We start from the raw sequence: 19,666 nt of genomic DNA, 5'->3' as shown, positions 1-19,666 counted from the left end.
CTCTGGGTCCATGTCTCTTGGTGCTAGGCCTACTTTTTGTTTGTATGTTGGCATAGTTATCCACGTTGGGGGAAAACTAATCAGACATAACAAACAAGTACAGAGAGGTATGCTGATGGGGCAATATTTTATAGGCCATACATTTTATCACTTATACCCAATTGTCACACAAACATTGTACATGTGCTTTTAGCAGTAAACTTAAAGCCAGCAGTGATACACATCATAAATAATTATACTTTGTGATAACTTCACTGGACAATTTTTCCATCCTGAACACTGGGGTCAAAAATATGGTTTGGGGCTTCCCTGGTGGTGCAGTGGTTAAGAATCTGTCTGCCAATGCAGGAGACATGGGTTCGAGCCCTGGTCCGGGAAGATCCTACATGCCGCGGAGCAACTAAGCCTGTGCACCACAACTACTGAGGCTGTGATCTAGAGCCTGTGAGCCACAACTACTGACCCCATACGCCACAACTACTGAAGCCCGCACACCTAGAGCCCATGTTCCACAATAAGAGAAGCCACTGCAATGAGAAGCCTGTGCACGGCAACAAAGAATACCCCCCACTCACCACAACCAGAGAAAGCCCGCGTGCAGCAACAAAGACCCATCGCAGCCAAAATAAATAAATAAATTTATTTTAAAAAAATATGGTTTGAAGGAAAGCAATAACTTTCCATTAGAATTCTTTAAATTTCTTACCCAGTTTAGCAATATGATCTGAAAGTTATCAAGTGTTTTCCATATAATTTAACATACCAAATAATCCTAGTTACTTTAATATTTCTTCTGAGCTACCTAGGGACCCTTTGGAATACTCAAATTTAACTAGAGAAAGAAACTTACAATCTGTTATCAAAAGCAGCTCAATATTCCAGGAAAATTTTGTTCTCTTAACAGGAAGAAAGAAAACCAAATTCCAGTCTTATGCCAGCTTACTATTAATAACAAAGTTCATTTACCTAATTAAATCCAATCTAATCTTAATCACTCCTGACAATGTACAAAATTCTTTTCTCAAAGTTCCCTTTTTTCACAAACGTTTTATTACTTTTTGTATCCATATGATTTGTCCCTAATATTTCCCCATCCAGAAACAACCAGCTCTAGGACAACATCATTATCATCATTTTTCCTCAACAAAAATATCTCCATTCTTTATACCGTCTCTCGCCGACAACACATATCCTATTTATTTTACACACTGAAATGCTTCCCTTATCATTTCTGGTAGCTTTAATTACATGTTACAATTTTTAACCCTTAAAAGCCTTAACAAAACCAAGAAACAAGCAGTTGAACTGTTATACCAGCATTTACTGATTGGCAAACTTAAGAACATATTCCATAACCTCTAGAAACAGACATTTTTCTCATGGCATAATTTCTCTTTAATGTGGTACAACATGTGTGTTTAGTAAACCCAAACATCTTTAGTGTTTTTTCTGTCATAAGAAGGCAAAAATAGGTAAACTTAGATTTGTTCAGCAATCAGTGTTCCAGTATTTTATCTTAAAAATGATTTAGACATTCAATTAGTTTTCATCATTTAACTTAATTTAGCAAAATTCTAAAGTTTCAAGTCACCCAAAATCTGGAAAAACTATTTTTAGGTAGACATCTCTGAAACATGATTATGTTCAAAGAGTTTATCCAAAAACTTTTGATCCCACTTATGACAATTTCACATACAGACATATCATATTCAGACAGAGATCTCATATCAGATACTTCAATATAGAATTTATCTATTTATAAATAATTTATCTATTTATAAATTTATCTATTTATAAATTCAATATAGAATTTATCTATTTATAAATAGATAAATATATTTATCTATTTATAAATAATTTACCTATTTATTTATAAATTATTTATAAATAGATAACTTTATAAATAAATTTATCTATTTATAAATAATTTATCTATTTATAAATTTCAATATAGAATTTATCTATTTATGATATGTCGCATATAGACATATATTCAGAGATCTCAAATCAGATATTTCAATATAGAATTTATCTATTTATAAATTTATCTATTTATAATAATTTATAAATATAGAATTTATCTATAATAATTAATTAATTATTTATTATAAATAATACCTATTTATAAATAATCATTTATCTATTTATAAATTTATCTATTTATAAATCTATTTATAAATAACAGTTGGAATAAGTTGAATTTTTTCACTTGAGTTTAAAAGGCTTCTTGGGACTTCCCTGGTGGTCCAGTGGTTAAGAAGCCACCTTCCAATGCAAGGGACATGGGTTCAATCCCTGGTCAGGGAACTAAGATCCCACATGCCGTGGGGCAACTAAGCCCATGCACCGCAACTAATGAGCCCACGTGGTCTGGAGCCTGCACACGCCACAACTAGACGCCTGAGCACTGCAAAAGAGTCTGCGTGCTGCAACAAAGAGTCCACGCGCTGCAACGAAAGAACCCGCATGCTGCAACGAAGATCCTGCGTGCTACAACTAAGACCCGACGCAGCCAAATAAATAAATATTAAAGAAAAAAGTCTTCTCCCTGCTCCCCCTTCTTTTCCCTTTGCTTGAAGTTCTACTAATTAACTCAAGGTTGAAGTCTCAGGCAAAGTGGACTGTGTTTGTATTTCAAGGCATATTTTTGTTCTTTCAGGGTCAGAATTCTGAAAACAGTATTTTATCAAACTAGCTTTCTCTAACTGCATATGCAAAAAGAACCAGTTTTGGAGTTTCAAAGGAGTTTCATCTGAACAATTTTCTCTGGAGTGTGAAGAATACTGTTGGCCACAAAGTGTTTAAAAAATCACCTTTCTTGGGCTTCCCTGGTGGCGCAGTGGTTGAGAATCTGCCTGCCAATGCAGGGGACACGGGTTCGAGCCCTGGTCTGGGAAGATCCCACATGCCGCGGAGCAACTAGGCCTGTGAGCCACAAGTACTGAGCCTGCGCGTCTGGAGCCTGTGCTCCGCAACAAGAGAGGCCGCGATAGTGAGAGCCCTGCGCACCGCGATGAAGAGTGGCCCCCGGCTCGCCACAACTAGAGAAAGCCCTCGCACAGAAACGAAGACCCAACACAGCCATAAATAAATTAATTAATAAATAAATTCAAATAACCTTTAAAAAAAATCACCTTTCTTTTACTTTAGTCAGAGTTTCATAACTTAGACTTTTTCTAATGAATTGAACCTGAATTTCCCATTTTACAAAAGGCAACAAGAATACCAACCACACAAATGGAATACACACTCACACACCAGAAGATAGAACTGTCACAAATCCAACAAGAGGATGACCCATACGGAGTCCCAAACAAACACTTCCCAACACAAACAGGCCTTGACGTCAGACACATGTCAGAACCAACTGGCAAAAATGCCCAAATGACACTTCGTGCTCACAAACGGTCCTCAATGGTAGACACACATCAGAACCAATTGGCAAAAATGCCCAAACGACACTTTGTGCTTAAAAGAGAAGTTTGCCGGGTGCACGCTAGTGGACTTACTCAGTCTTGGAGCTCGTCAGCTCGTCCAAAGGCATCTTTCCATTCCACCAAGGAAAAGCGTACATTGGCAGCCAGTGCCGAGCAAGAGAGAAACAGGGAGGATCCCCAAAACAAATAGTTTTGGCAGCTGCCAGGAACATCCCCCCAAATCCCCCCCCAGGGCCAGTGAGTCATGAGCAGCAGGCTCCTTGCTGCCATCCCCGAGCGTCATCATGGCGGCGGCTCTGCTTGGGAAACCCTGGGAGCCAGATATCGCGAGAGCCCAGCCTCACGTTGGGAGCAAAAACCATTACCAAAAGTGGGTCTGTGTTCTCGCCACTCGAAAGCCAATAAAGAGGTAAGCTTGGTGGAAAGGAAAGTTTGCTTTATTTTGGCGGCTGGCAACCGGGGTGGGTGGGGAACTCTTGTCCAAAGACCGACTTCCCCCACCAACAATCAGTGGGCAAGAGCTTTTATAGGCGGAGGGCGGGCGCTACATGCAGAAACAGCACAGTCAGCTCTGACGCTCATCTTGAAATTGGTCATCAGTGGTCTGACCACCATCATCTTGACTGTTTTAAGTACAGTTAATCTTCAGTTCCAGGGTGGGTTTGTTCCCTTGTCTTTGAGGCCAATTCTCGGGATTGTGGCAGCTTATGTCATGGCTACAGTCTGGTCATCATGTATTAACTTCTTCCACCTGGTGGGGGTTTTAGTATCTATAAGACAGCTCACAGGATATGGCTCAGAATATTATCTATAGCCCTTGAGGAGGAACTAAGGTCCTTGACTTTGCTTAATGACTAAACTATTATTATTTTGTCCTGTTTGCTTTCCTTCGCTTCTGCATTTTTTCACTCCTATGATTAAACTTATTCTTTGACTAAAGTTTTTCCACAGACAACAGGCAGGCTGAGGACATGGGGTCCTGCTCTGTTTCAATAAGATAGTGAATATGGTTCCCTGTGCTATACAGTAGGACCTTGTTGTTTATGCATCTTTTATTGACTAGTTTGCATCTGCTAATCCCAAACTCCCTGGGCCTGGAGCTTTAAAGAAAGAAAATCTGGCTGGAGAGCAAATGTGTGGCCATCTGCTTAGAGATGGCGAGGAACCAGGCTGTGGATGAAGTGGTCCAGGTAGAGGGCACATGGAAAGAATCAAAGCAGACCTAGGACCAAGCCATGAGGAACCAACTTTCAAGTCTGAGAGATGGGGAAGAGGACCTGGCAAATGACCCAGAGGAGGGGGATGTCTGGAGGTGGGAGGAAAGCCAGGAGATTGCTGCGTCTCAGAAGCCAGAAGAAGCTAATGTTGCCTGGAGGGCACGTTGCCTGGAGGCTAGCTTTGCCTGTGGACATATTTGTTGGACCAGCATGAAGTCTGGTGGAGGTATAGGCGCCAAAGCTCCCCTTACCTGCTTTCCATCTGAAATTGAACTGCTTTCACCCACACTGGGTTTACTTAATTAATAATGTTGAAAATTCCTTCTTCTCAGCATTTCAATTGTGTGAGTTTACCCTTTGATCTGTCTCATTTTGTAAACCACTCAGCCTAAATTACTTTTTGGTGATTATTTTTTTTCCCCTTTGTGTGACAGGGGACCTGAATAGGAGAGTTTCCAACCCTCAGCTCTGGAGGTTTGCATTTCAAAAGGCCATTCAGTGGCCCGCCGGGGAGCCCGGTGGGTTTGCAATCAGTTTGTCTTTTCACTTCCTCAGGCACAAGAGCAGCCAGGCAGCTCGCAAAACAACGAGGATGGGGTGTCGACCTCGAATTGGCCCCATCCACTGTGCGTTTCAAAACAGATTAGGAGACAGTTTGAACAAGGCCTTGCTGCTTGTCGGGTGTCCTTCCCAGCGCCTCAGGTGGAACTAGAGATGAGCTCCATGAATTGTTAATGCTGATCCGAAAGGGGGCTTTCAGTAATTCCTGCCCCATCTCTTCTCTGGGTGCAAATCCCATCCCAAAGGAGGGCAAAAGGCAGTCCTCAGAGGGAACCCCACAAGTGATCACTGACAAATGAGAGAGATGAGAAATTCAGGGGCAAAATTCAAGTTGATTTGGTTATTTTTTTAGGTCACTGCTTTTTCATTCTGAATAAGTGTATGTAAATCTTGCCTGATACTTTCCCCCCTTTCTGGCAGCTGGGGATGATTTCTTATGAAGCATTTGGCGTGGCATCATTAATATTTTTAGCTGCTGTGACCAAATAACAGCTTTATTTGGGTAGTGTAGAATTTTGTGTCCTAAAGCACTTTTTTAATTTTTAGTTGACAGTATCTTTGAAGTTGCAGAAGTATCTATCTCTCTTTTTTTTTTAATTTTTATTTTTCATTGAAGTATAGTTTGTTTACAATATTGGGTTCCTTTCTGGTGTACAATAAAGTGATTCAATTATACATATATATACTTTTTCAGATTCTTTTCCATTATAGGTTATTACAAGATATTGTATATAGTTCCCTGTGCTCTACAGTAGGGTCTTGCTACTTATCTGTTTTATATATAGTAGTGTGTATCTGTTAATCCCAAACTTCTAATTTATCCTTCCCCCCTCTTTCCCCTTTGGTAACCATAAGATTTTTTTTCTATGTCTGTGAGTCTGTTTTTGTTTTGTAACAAAGTGGATTTGTATCATTTTTTAGATTCCACACATGAGTGATATCATATGATATTTCTCTTTGTCTGACTTACTTCACTTAGTATGATCATCTCTAGGTCCATCCGTGTTGCTGCAAATGGCATTGTTTCATTCTAAAGCACTTTAAACACACACACATGCACACACACACACAGACACCCAGAACTAAGGCTTACTAGACTTTTTATTTTCAATTTTATGTTCTTGCTTTGTGTCACCAAATTACCATAAATTCTACCCCCGTTTCTTGCCAGGCTCACCCCCAGCTTCTCGGACATGCTGTTTCTTCCCTCTGCTACCCACTGCCCTCGCCCCTTCTTTGCTAAGTGAATTCTCTCCAGGCATGATGACGCCTGGCAGTGAAAGAAGAAATAATCAACTGCAGCTGAGAAATACTCCCCAGTGATATTTGCAAGTCTGAAATTTCAGCCTCATGTCAGGAAGAGAAATGAACGGATTGCTTGCGAGAAGAAGTTTCCCATTCTAATCTGAAAAAATATAAACAGAGTACACAGTAAAGGATTAGGAAAAAAGGATCATAAAGCTTTCTTAATGTTATCAGCCCAGGAATCCAGAGTCACAGGGTTTAAAGGACTTTCAGGGGTCATTTAGCTCAATGGACCTGAATTATTTTATTTTTTATTTATTTATTTTTTTAACATCTTTATTGGAGTATAATTGCTTTACAATGGTGTGTTAGTTTCTGCTTTATAACAAAGTGCATCAGCTATACATATGCATATGTCCCCATATCTCCTCCCTCTTTCGTGTCCCTCCCTATCCCACCCCTCTAGGTGGTCACAAAGCACCGAGCTGATCTCCCTGTGCTATGTGGCTGCTTCCCACTAGCTATTTTACTTTTGGTAGTGTATATATGTCCATGCCACTCTCTCACTTTGTCCCAGCTTACCCTTCCCACTCCCTGTGTCCTCAAGTCCATTCTCTACGTCTGCATCTTTATTCCTGTCCTGACCCTAGGTTCTTCAGAACCTTTTTTTTTAGATTCCATATATATGTGTTAGCATACAGTATTTGTCTTTCTCTTTCTGACTTACTTCACTCTGCGTGACAGACTCTAGGTCCATCCGCCTCACTACAAATAACTCAATTTCGTTTCCTTTTATGGCTGAGTAATATTCCATTGTATATATGTGCCACATCTTCTTTATCCATTCATCTGTCAATGGACACTTAGCTTGCTTCCATGTCCTGGCTATTGTAAATAGAGCTTTAATGAACATTGTGGTACATGACTATATTTGAATTATGGTTTTCTCAGGGTATATGCCCAGTAGTGGGATTGCTGGGTCATATGGTAGCTCTATTTTTAGTTTTTTAAGGAACCTTCACACTGTTCTCCACAGTGGCTGTATCAATTTACATTCTCACAAACAGTGCAAGACGGTCCCCTTTTCTCTACACCCTCTCCAGCATTTATTGTTTCTAGATTTTTTGATGATGGCCATTCTGAGTGGTGTGAGGTGATACCTCATTGTAGTTTTGATTTGCATTTCTCTAATCATTAGTGATGTTGAGCATCCTTTCATGTGTTTGTTGGCAATCTATATATCTTCTTTGGAGAAATATCTATTTAGGTCTTCTGCCCATTTTTGGATTGGGTTGTTTGTTTTTTTGATATTGAGCTGCATGAGCTGCTTGTATATTTTGGAGATTAATCCTTTGTCAGGAGCTTCATTTGCAAATATTTTCTCCCGTCTGAGGGTTGTCTTTTCATCTTGTTTATGGTTTCCACTGCTGTGCAAAAGTTTTTAATTTTCATTAGGTCCCATTTGTTTATTTTTGTTTTTATTTCCATTTCTCCTGGAGGTGTGTCAGAAAGGATCTTGCTGTGATTTATGTCATAGAGTGTTCTGTCTATGTTTTCCTCTAAGAGTTTTATAGTGTCTGGCTTTACATTTAGGTCTTTAATCCATTTTGAGTTTATTTTTGTGTATGGTGTTAGGGAGTGTTCTAATTTCATTCTTTCACATGTAGCTGTCCAGTTTTCCCAGCACCACTTATTGAAGAGGCTGTCTTTTCTCCATTGTATACTCTTGCCTCCTTTATCAAAAATAAGGTGACCATCTGTGCGTGGGTTTATCTCTGGGTTTTCTATCCTGTTCCATTGATCTATATTTCTGTTTTTGTGCCAGTACCATATTGTCTTGATTACTGTAGCTTTGTAGTATAGTCTGAAGACTGGGAGCCTGATTCCTCCAGCTCCGTTTCTCAAGATTTTTTTTGCCATTTGGGGTCTTTTGTATTTCCATACAAATTGTGAAATTTTTTATTCTAGTTCCGTGAAAAATGCCATTGGTAGTTTGATAGGGATTACACTGAATCTGTAGATTGCTTTGGGTAGTATAGTCATTTTCACAATGTTGATCTTTCCAATCCAAGAGCATGGCATATCTCTCCATCTGTTTGTATCATCTTTAATTTCTTTCATCAGTGCCTTATAGTTTTCTGCATACAGGTCTTTGTCTCCTTAGGGAGGTTTATTCCTAGGTATTTTATTCTTTTGTTGCAATGGTAAATGGGAGAGTTTCCATAATTTCCTTTTCAGATTTTTCATCATTAATGTATAAGAATGCAAGAGATTTCTGTGCATTAATTTTGTATCCTGCAACTTTACCAAATTCATTGATTAGCTCTAGTAGTTTTCTGTTGGCATCTTTAGGATTCTCTATGTATAGTATCATGTCATCTGCAAACAGTGACAGCTTTACTTCTTCTTTTCCGATTTGGATTCCTTTTATTTCTTTTTCTTCTCTGATTGCCGTGGCTACGACTTCCAAAACTATGTTGAATAATAGTGGTGAGAGTGGATATCCTTGTCTTGTTCCTGACCTTAGAGGAAATGCTTTCAGTTTTTCACCATTAGATCGATGTTGGCTGTGGGTTTGTCATATATGGCCTATATTGTGTTGAAGTAGGTTCTCTCTATGCCTACTTTCTGGAGGGTTTTTTATCATAAATCAGCATTGAATTTTGTCAAAAGCTTTTTCTGCATTTAGTGAGTTCATCATATGGTTTATCACATTGAATGATTTGCGTATATTGAAGATTTCTTGCATTCCTGGATAAACCCCACTTGATCATGGTGTATGATCCTTTTAATATGCTGTTGGATTCTGTTTGCTAGTATTTTGTTGAGGATTTTTGCATCTATGTTCATCAGTGATATTGGCCTGTAGTTTTCTTTCTTTGTGACATCTTTGTCTGGTTTTGGTATCAGGGTGATGGTGGCCAGGTAGAATGAGTTTGGGAGTGTTCCTTCCTCTGCTATATTTTGGAAGAGTTTGAGAAGAATACGTGTTAGCTCTTCTCTAAATGTTTGATAGAATTTGCCCGTGAAGCCATTTGGTCCTGGGCTCTTGTTTGTTGGAAGATGTTTAATCAGAGTCTCAATTTCAGTGCTTGTGATTGGTCTGTTTATATTTTCTATTTCTTTGTGGTTCAGTCTTGGAAGGTTGTGCTTTTCTAAGAATTTGTCCATTTCTTCCAGGTTGTCCATTTTATTGGCATAGAGTTGCTTGTAGTAATCTCTCATGATCCTTTGTATTTCTGCAGTGTCAGTTCTTACTTCTCCTTTTTCATTTCTAATTCTATTGATTTGAGTCTTCTCCCTTTTCTTCTTGATGAGTGTGGCTAATGGTTTATCAATTTTGTTTATCTTCTCAAAGAAGCAGCTTTTAGTTTTATTGATCTTTGCTGTTGTTTCCTTCATTTCTTTTTCATTTATTTCTGATCTGATCTTTATGATTTCTTTCCTTCTCCTAACTTTGGGGGTTTTTATTCTTCTTTCTCTAACTGCTTTAGGTGTAAGGTTAGATTGTTTATTTGAGATACTTCTTGTTTCTTGAGGTAGGATTGTATTGCTATAAACTTCCCTCTTCGAACTGCTTTTGCTGCATCCCATAGGTTTTGGGTTGTCGTGTTTTCATTGTCATTTGTTTCTACGTATTTTTTGATTTCCTCTTTGATTTCATCAGTGATCTCTTGGTTATTTAGTAGTGTGTTTTTTAGCCTCCATGTGTTTGTATTTTTTACAGATTTTTTCCTGTAATTGATATCTAGTCTCACAGCATTGTGGTCGCAAAAGATACTTGATATGATTTCAATTTTCTTAAATTTACCAGGGTTTGATTTGTGACCCAAGATATGACCTATCCTGGAGAATGTTCCATGAGCACTTGAGAAGAAAGTGTATTCTGTTGATTTTGGATAGAATGTCCTATAAATATCAATTAAGTCCATGTTGTTTAATGTATCATTTAAAGCTTGTGGTCCCTTATTTATTTTCATTTTGGATGATCTGTCCATTGGTGAAAGTGGGGTGTTAAAATCCCCTACTATGATTGTGTTACTGTCAATTTCCCCTTTTATGGCTGTTAGCATTTGCCTTATGTATTGAGGTGCTCCTATGTTGGGTGCATGAATATTTACAATTGTTATATCTTCTTCTTGGATTGATCCCTTGATCATTATGTAGTGTCCTTCTTTGTCTCTTGTAATAGTCTTTATTTTAAAGTCTATTTTGTCTGATATGAGAATTGATACTCCAGATTGCTTTTGATTTCCATTTGCATGGAATATCTTTTTCCATCCCTGCACTTTCAGTCTGTATGTGTCCCTAGGTCTGAAGTGGGTCTCCTGTAGACAGCATATATATGGGTCTTGTTTTTGTATCCATTTAGCCAGGTGTGTCTTTTGGTTGGAGCATTTAATCCATTTACAGTCAAGGTTATTATTGATATGTATGTTCCTATTACCATTTTCTTAATTGTTTTGGGTTTGTTATTGTAGTTCTTTTCCTTCTCTTGTGTTTCCTGCCTAGAGAGGTTCCTTTAGCCTTTGTTGTAAAGCTGGTTTGGTGGTGCTGAATTCTCTTAGCTTTTTCTTGTCTGTAAAGGTTTTAATTTCTCCGTCGAATCTGAATGAGATCCTTGCTGTGTAGAGTAATCTTGGTTGTAGGTTTTTCCCTTTCATCACTTTAAATATGTCCTGCCACTCCCTTCTGGCTTGCAGAATGTCTGCTGAAAGGTCAGCTGTTAAGCTTATGGGGATTCCCTTGTATGTTATTTGTTGTTTTTCCCTTGCTACTTTTAATATTTTTTCTTTGTACTTAATTTTTGATAGTTTGATTAATATGTGGCTTGGCATGTTTCTCCTTGGATTTATCCTGTATGGGACTCTCTGCGCTTCCTGGACTTGATTGACTATTTCCTTTCCCATATTAGGGAAGTTTTCAACTATAATCTCTTCAAATATATTCTCAGACCCTTTCTTTTTCTCTTCTTCTTCTGGGACCCTTATAATTCGAATGTTGGTGTACTTATTGTTTTCCCAGAGGTCTCTGAGACTGTCCTCAATTCTTTTCATTCTTTTTTCTTTATTCTGCTCTGCGGTAGTTATTTCCACTATTTTATCTTCCAGGTCACTTATCCGTTCTTCTGCCCCAGTTATTCTGCTATTGATTCCTTCTAGAGAATTTTTAATTTCATTAATTTTGTTGTTCATCATTGTTTGTTTACTCTTTAGTTCTTCTAGGTCCTTGTTAAACGTTTCTTGTATTTTCTCCATTCTGTTTCCAAGATTTTGGGTCATCTTTACTATCATTACTCTGAATTCTTTTTCAGGTAGACTGCCTATTTCCTCTTCATTTGTTTGGTCTGGTGGGTTTTTACTTTGCTCATTCATCTGCTGTTTTTTTGTCTGTCTTTTCATTTTGCTTAACTTACTGTGTTTGGGGTCTCCTTTTTGCAGGCTGCAGGTTCATAGTTCCCATTGTTTTTGGTGTCTGCCCCCAGTGGCTAAGGTTGGTTCAATGGGTTGTTGTAGGCTTCCTGGTGGAGGAGTCTGGTGCCTGTGTTCTGATGGATGAGGCTGGATTTTGTCTTTCTGGTGGGCAGGACAGTGTCCGGTGGTGTGTTTTGGGATGTCTGTGACCTTATTATGATTTTAGGCAGCCTCTCTGCTAATGGGTGGGGCTGTGTTCCTGTCTTGCTAGTTGTTTGGCATAGGGTGTCCAGTCCTGTAGCTTGCTGGTTGTTGAGTGGAGCTGGGTATTAGCATTGAGATGGAGATCTCTGGGAGAGGTTTTGCCATTTGATATTACGTGGAGCCGGGAGGTCTCTGGTGGACCAATGTCCTGAACTCAGCTCTCCCACATCAGAGGCATAGGCCTGACACCTGGCTGGAGCACCAAGACCCTTTCAGTGACACAGCTCAGAAGAAAAGGGAGGAAAAAAGAAAGAAAGAAAGAAAAATAAAATAAAATAAAATAAAAGTTATTAAAATAAAAAATATTTAAATTAATAAAAATAAAAAATGATTCAAAAGTAATTAAAAAAAAGAAAGAAAGAAGAGAGCAACCAAGCCAAAACCCAAATCCACCAATGATAACAAGAGCTAAAAACTATACTAAAAACAAACAAACAAACAAAAATTGGACAGTCCAAACCCTAGGAGAAATGGTAAAAGCAAAGCTATAGAGACAAAATCACACAAAGAAACATACATATACACATTCACAAAAAGAGAAAAAGGAAAAAAAAATCTATATATATAAAAAACAAAAAAGGAAGAGGGCAACCAAATCAATAAACAAATCTACCAATGATAATAAACTCTAAATACTAAACTACGATAAACATGAAACCAGAAACAAATTAGGTGCAGAAAGCAAACCCCAAGTCTACAGTTGCTCCCAAAGTCCACCGCCTCAATTTTGGGATGATTCGTTGTCTATTCAGGTATTCCAGAGATGCAGGGTACGTCAAGTTGATTGTGGAGATTTAATCTGCTGCTCTGAGGCTGCTGGGAGAAACTTCCCTTTCTCTTCTTTGTTCCCACAGCTCCTGGGGTTCAGCTTGGGATTTGGCCCTGCCTCTGCGTATAAGTCGCCTGAGGGCGTCTTCTCTTTGCTCAGACAGGATGGGGTTAAAGTAGCAGCTGATTAGGGGGCTCTGGCTCATTCAGGCCGGGGGGAGGAAGGGGTACAGAATGTGGGGCGAGCCTGCGTCAGCAGAAGCCAGCATGACGTTGCAACAGCCTGAGGCGCGCCGTGTGTTCTCCTGGGGAAGTTGTCCCTGGATCACGGGACCCTGGCAGTGGCAGGCTGCATAGGCTCCCTGGAGGGGAGGTGTGGATGGTGACCTGTGCTTCCACACAGGCTTCTTGGTGGCTGCAGCAGCAGCCTTAGCGTTTCATGCCTGTCTCTGGTATCCACGCTGATAGCTGCAGCTCACACCTGTCTCTGGAGCTCGTTTAGGCGTTGCTCTGAATCCCCTCTCTTCACGCACCTGAAAACAATGGTCTCTTGTCTCTTAGGCAGGTCCAGACTTTTCCCCAGACTCCTTCCCGGCTAGCTGTGGCACACCAGCCCCCTTCAGGCTGTGTTCATGCAGCCAACCCCAGTCCTCTCCCTGGGGTCTGACCTCCGAGGCCCGAGCCTCAGCTCCCAGGTCCCACCCGCCCCGGCGGGTGAGCAGACAAGCCTCTCAGGCTGGTGAGTGCTGGTTGGCACCGATCCTCTGTGTGGGAATCTCTCCACTTTACCCTCTGCACCCCTATTGCTGCCCTCTCCTCTGTGGCTCTGAAGCTTCCCCCCCGCCCAGCCCCCGGCTCCGCCAGTGAAGGGGCTTCCTAGTGTGTGGAAGCTTTTCCTCCTTCACAGCTCCCTCCCAGAGGTGCAGGTTCTGTCCCTATTCTTTTGTCTCTGTTTTTACTTTTTTCTTTTTTCTTTTGCCCTAGGCAAGGGAGTTTCTTGCCTTCTGGGAAGTCTGAGGTCTTCTGCCAGCGTTCAGTAGGTGTTCTGTAGGAGTTGTTCCACATGTAGATATATTTCTGATGTATTAGTGTGGAGGAAGTTGATCTCCACATCTTACTCCTCCACCATCTTGAAGGTCTCTCCCTGAATTATTTTAGACAGCTGGTTGTCTCTATCTGATTTTAAATGGCCTCTGGGAAAAAAGTCCACAGCTTCCCTTGGTAACTAGTTCCAGTCTATAATAACAGTGATGGAAATGAGAGGATGGTTTATTCTGAGACATCTGATGGCATTACTGTCAATTAATGACGGACCGATGGGCAGGACTGCATTGTTTGCATCTGGGTTTTTCTAAGTTTATTCCTCTCTCCTAACCCTCTCATGTCAGCCTTCACTTTACAACCATGACAGTCCAAAGATTCTTTCTTCCTTGTTCCTAACCCAGTCCTCTTGCTGTATTTTAAGCTAGTTTCTTTTTGTTTGGGCCTTAGGGGAGAAGAGCCTTGCTGGACCCTTTCTTCTCTGGGTTATCTTTCCCAGACTAAGAAATTGTTATTGTTCTTTCAGATCTGTCTATGGTTTGTTCTTTACTGTACACTCAGTATGGTTGGCATTGTTGGTGGAAATCACAACAAAACATTAAGGCAAAGCTGCTCATGAGCTTGCCACATCAATGGCTCAAACATTTCGTTTGTAGGGGCTTTCTTCTGGTACTTGTCCATATGTATACATAATTTTTAATATAATTTTTATTACCTTGATATTCTGGTTTTAAAAATTTAACACTGTATGTTAAGCGTTTGTCTTTTCCTCAGAACTATTTTATAAATCAGTGCATACAACTCAGCATTGGTTTTCCATAACGTACACAACTATTCTCTTTTTGTTGGGCATTTAAATAATTTCCAATTTTTGAAGACAAAATAAAGAAGTTGGTGTCAGAGCAAATAGAAGTCCCCAGCAACTCCCAAAGTTGGCAGCTGGACAGGGGGGTGCAAAGCCCAGAGAGGTCTCTGGAATCTCACCGAGGCTCAGACTCCAAGTCCTGCTGAAGACAAAGCGTTGATCTTTCCCCAAAACATTTGAACAAAATCTCACGAAATGAGCTGCCAACAAGGCCCAAACTCAGCTCAACTGTAGATTAGCTACACTCACTACTGTCCCTTCTCTCCAACCCTGTCAGGCTACCCACATGCTAGCAGCTGACAGAGCAATGGGCATGCTCTTTTCTGGGGGTAAGTCTTATCGACTTCAACACTTATTGCTCCCTTGCACACAACTTTGGGCATACAATAAAAAGTAGCGAGTCATGAAACAAAGTAGGAAAATGTGACCAATAAACCAGAGAGAAAAGAGTTGAAAGAATTGACCCACATATGGCACAGATGTTGGAATTAGCAGATGCATACTTTTAAATAGCTATTATAAATATGTTAAAGAATCTAGTGGAAAAGATGAATAACACGTGTAAACATAGGTAGAATTTCAGCAAAGAAGGAAAACATTAAAAGGAACCAAATGGAAATGCTAAAAAATGTCTATCAGAATTGATTTTTATAATTGAATTGATACACCTAACAGCAGGAAAGGATCAGTGAACATGGAGACAGGTTAATAGAGATTATACAAGCTGAAAACAAAGAGGAAATAAAAATGAAAAACCAAAGAGAACATCTGAGACCTATGATCTAATGTAACAGGAATCCTGAAAAGAGAGGAAAGAGATAATGGGGCAGAAAAAATATTTGAAGAGACAATGCCACAGATTTCTCCAAATTGATGAAATATAACTACCCACAGGTCCAAGAATCTCAGTGAACCCTAAGCAGGATAAATTCAAAATAAACCATAGGCAAACATAATCAACTTCCAAAAAAGCAAGATGAAGAGGAAATTCGAAAATTAGCTTGAAGAAAAAGATATATGACTTACAGAATAATGACAGATTTCTCACCAAAAATAATGTATTTATAAAAAGTATATATCTATACATACATACATATATTCTTTAAAAGGTTATTGGCTACTTAAAACAGTAATAAAGATGTATTGTGGGATTATAATGTATGTGGAAGTAATTTATGTAACAACTACATTCTGTGGGGCCCCCTCTAGTCTGTTGGGGCCAGTAGGGCCCTGACAACTTGAGGCTATATTGTGGAAGCCACTAGTGCCATAGGGGAGCTAGTGATGGCTACCAAGCTTCACCCCAGTCCACCCTGGAAATGCTGTGTGGGGCTGGGTAAAGGTGTAACTCCTGGTCCAGACCTTGATGGTGCTACCCACTACCTGGGAGATGGTGGTATGGGTGTTCCTGTAGACAAAAGCCAACTTTTAAATGCAGGGAGGAAGAGCTTGGCATAACTTTTTCTGCCTTTGATAAAGAACAAGCAAAATTTCTGAGCTCAGGAATATTAAGAGAGATTATGAAGCACTGGAGTCCTTTTGGAAAGAGGCCAGCCTTGAGACTAAGTCATCAGAAATGCTGAGCCTGGAGGCAAATAATAAAAAACTAAAAAGTTTCCTTCTTGAGGTTAAAACAGACTTGTCAGTAAAAGAATGGAGGAAAGAGACACCTACAAGTCCAGGATGAGCACTGGGGAAGGCTCCTCACTGGATGCCCAGTCACTGGAATGTGCATCAAGAACCATTCAGCCCCGGGCTTCCCTGGTGGCGCAGTGGTTGAGAGTCTGCCTGCCAATTCAGGGGACACGGGTTCGAGCCCTGGTCCGGGAAGATCCCACATGCCGCGGAGCAGCTGGGCCCGTGAGCCACAATTACTGAGCCTGCGCGTCTGGAGCCTGTGCTCCACAACAAGAGAGGCCGCTATAGTGAGAGGCCCATGCACCGCGATGAAGAGTGGCCCCCACTCGCCACAATTGGGGAAAGCTGTCGCACAGAAATGAAGACCCAACACAGCCAAAAATAAATAAATTAATTTAAAAAAATTATAAAAAAAGAACCATTAAGCCCCGAGTGCCTTACAGTTATGTCAGGGGAGTGAGAGCAGCTATAGAAGCTGGCACTGAGGAAAGGTGCGGATGGGCACACCATCTCCAGGAAAGCAGAACGCTACTTCAACAAGAGGCTGAAGGACAGAAAGAGGGAAAAACTCAATGAACGTGATGAACAGAAAAAAAAAATTTGATGACTTGACAGCAACAGTTTTCAAAGTTTTTGGTGTCAGGACCCCTTTACTTTCTTAAAAATTATTGAGGATCCCAAAGGGCTTTTGGCCATGTGGGTTATATCCATTGGTTTTTACTGTATCAGAAATTAAACTGGGGAAATTTTGAGAATAGTATTTATTCATTATTTTATTATCATAATAACTAATTATACAAAGATTTGTTATTTATTATCATAAACCCCTAACGTTTTATTTATTTTATTTTTTAAAAATTTATTTATTTACTTTATTTTTTTGGCCGTGTTAGGTCTTTGTTTCCGCAGGGGAGCTTTCTCTAGTCGCGGCGAGCGGGGGCTACTCTTTGTTAAGGTGCGCAGGCTTCTCATTGCGGTGGCTTCTCTTGTTGTGGAGCACAGGCTCTAGGCACACAGGTTTCAGTGGTTGTGGCACACAGGTTCAGTAGTTGTGGTGCACGGGCTTAGTTGCTCCACGGCATGTGGAATCTTCCTGGACCAGGGCTCGAACCCGTGTCCCCTGCCTTGGGAAGCAGATTCTTAACCACTGCGCCACCAGGGAAGCCCCCCTAATGTTTTAAAATAACACATTTTAATGAAAAATTGCCATTTTTTTCACCCAAAACAACAAAAAATTAGTGAGAAGACTGGCATTATTTTACAGACTTGTAAATTTTTTAAAAAGTCTGACTTAATAGAAGATAGCTGGAATCTTATATCTGCTTCTGCATTCAATACTTTGCAGTGTATCGCTATAATTCAGATATATGAAGAAAACTCTATCTTACACAAATATGTAGTTGGAAAAGGGAGGGATATGTTAACAGCTATTTTAGGTAATTGTGGGTATTCTTCTTTGTTACTATACTAAAACTTGACAATTGTTTATTAAAGGATAGTTGTGACGTGGAATCTGACAGCATATCAATGAAATTTCCATACTCTGCTACATTAAAATTCATTGGTCTAACTTGCATTTTATTTTTTATTTATTTTTTTAATATACACCACATTTTTTTAAAAATAAATCTTTATTGGAGTATAATTGCTTCACAATACTGTGTTAGTTTCTCTTGTACACCAAAGTGAATCAGCCATATGCATACATATGTCCCCATATCCCCTCCCTTTTGAGCCTCCCTCCCACCCTCTCCTTCCCACCCCTTTAGGTCATCGCAAAGCACCGAGCTGATCTCCCTGTGCTATGCTGCTGTTGTACTTTAAATAGATCTTTTACCTAGCATTATTATATAATATCATGCATTGCCCTCTTGAAAAATATTGGTTTACTGAGTTATTTAAATCTTCCAAATGTTGACATTTTCATTATAAAATATAAAAATATTATATTTGTTATTAACACCACTGATTTAATCAGAAAAGGCTTTAAGTATCGGGAAGCTATCAAGCTTATGATGACTGATATAATTTTTCCCAAAATTCTGATGTTCACTTGATAACTTGCATTTTATCTTGGGCAAAAAATACTGCCAGTTGTTTTCCTTGATGTGACAGGCTTGCTTTGTTTATTTTTAATTACGTGTCTGCCAAATCCCTAAATCTGTGTGGTTTGTCAGTTTTTCTTTCATATGAATATAGTGTTCTGTGAAAAAGTGGCTAGTTCAGCTTGCAACTCAGTCAATTGCACACGTGCTCTCCCTCCAGATAATCTTCACACTCAGTATGAAGCAGACGCTGCTTTTTTTTTTTTTAAAGCCGACGTTGTAAGGTGATGAAGAATACAATGACTACTAGTACAGTTTGGTGCTTCTGCCATGATTTATACTAACATGTCACCAGCTTTACTCATCATTGCTTTTTGGATGCCAAACAAAACAAAAAACAAAAATCCAGATCAAATCAAACTAAAAAAAAACATGCCTGAGCTCTAGAAGAAGGAATGGAAGGACTTATTTGTCCTTTGAAAAGCCAGCTCATTGCTCTTGGTTACGGAAAATGCACATGGAAGATGAAAATCAATGCAGAAGTTACAACATTTGAGAGTTTAGAAAAGGATCCGCAAGATGTCGATGATCCAAGCAGAGCATTTGGCAGAGGCCCAGGAGAACCAGGGAATCCTCTGGGTCATTAGATCCTCAAGACAGGAGGTATGTCCCATCAAGCTGGGTTGGTTTAGGTATTCAGGGTTCAATGTTGCACTACTTCACCAGATGTTACCAGATGTCATGTCCATGGACTCAGGGGGCCCAGGATGATAGAGTGTCCACCAGGCCATCTATATCTTGGTCCAGCTCTTCCTTCACATGTACAAGACAGAGTTCACCAGATGTTACCAGATGTCATGTCCATGGGCTCAGGGGGCCCAGGATGATAGAGTGTCCACCAGGCCATCTGTATCCTGGTCCAGCTCTTCCTTCACATATACAAGACAGAGTTTCCCTTTCTGCTTCAGACACTGGTCCTCTTTCTGCAACAGCATGATTTGTAAGTTTTAATGGGCCTTCTTTTGAGAGAGTGAATTGTCCACATCTTAAAAAAGGATGCCTGGTGGGACTCATCTTGAGGATGCTTTTGATGACTTAGGTCCTCCTGATCCATCTCTAGCACTGGAATGTGAAGCTGGTGCAGGCACTTTTCTCCAACCCCATCATCCAG

This window comes from Balaenoptera musculus, chromosome 11 (genome assembly GCF_009873245.2).
Source record: "Balaenoptera musculus isolate JJ_BM4_2016_0621 chromosome 11, mBalMus1.pri.v3, whole genome shotgun sequence".
NCBI lineage: Eukaryota > Metazoa > Chordata > Mammalia > Artiodactyla > Balaenopteridae > Balaenoptera > Balaenoptera musculus.
This window is presented reverse-complemented; position numbering follows the sequence as displayed.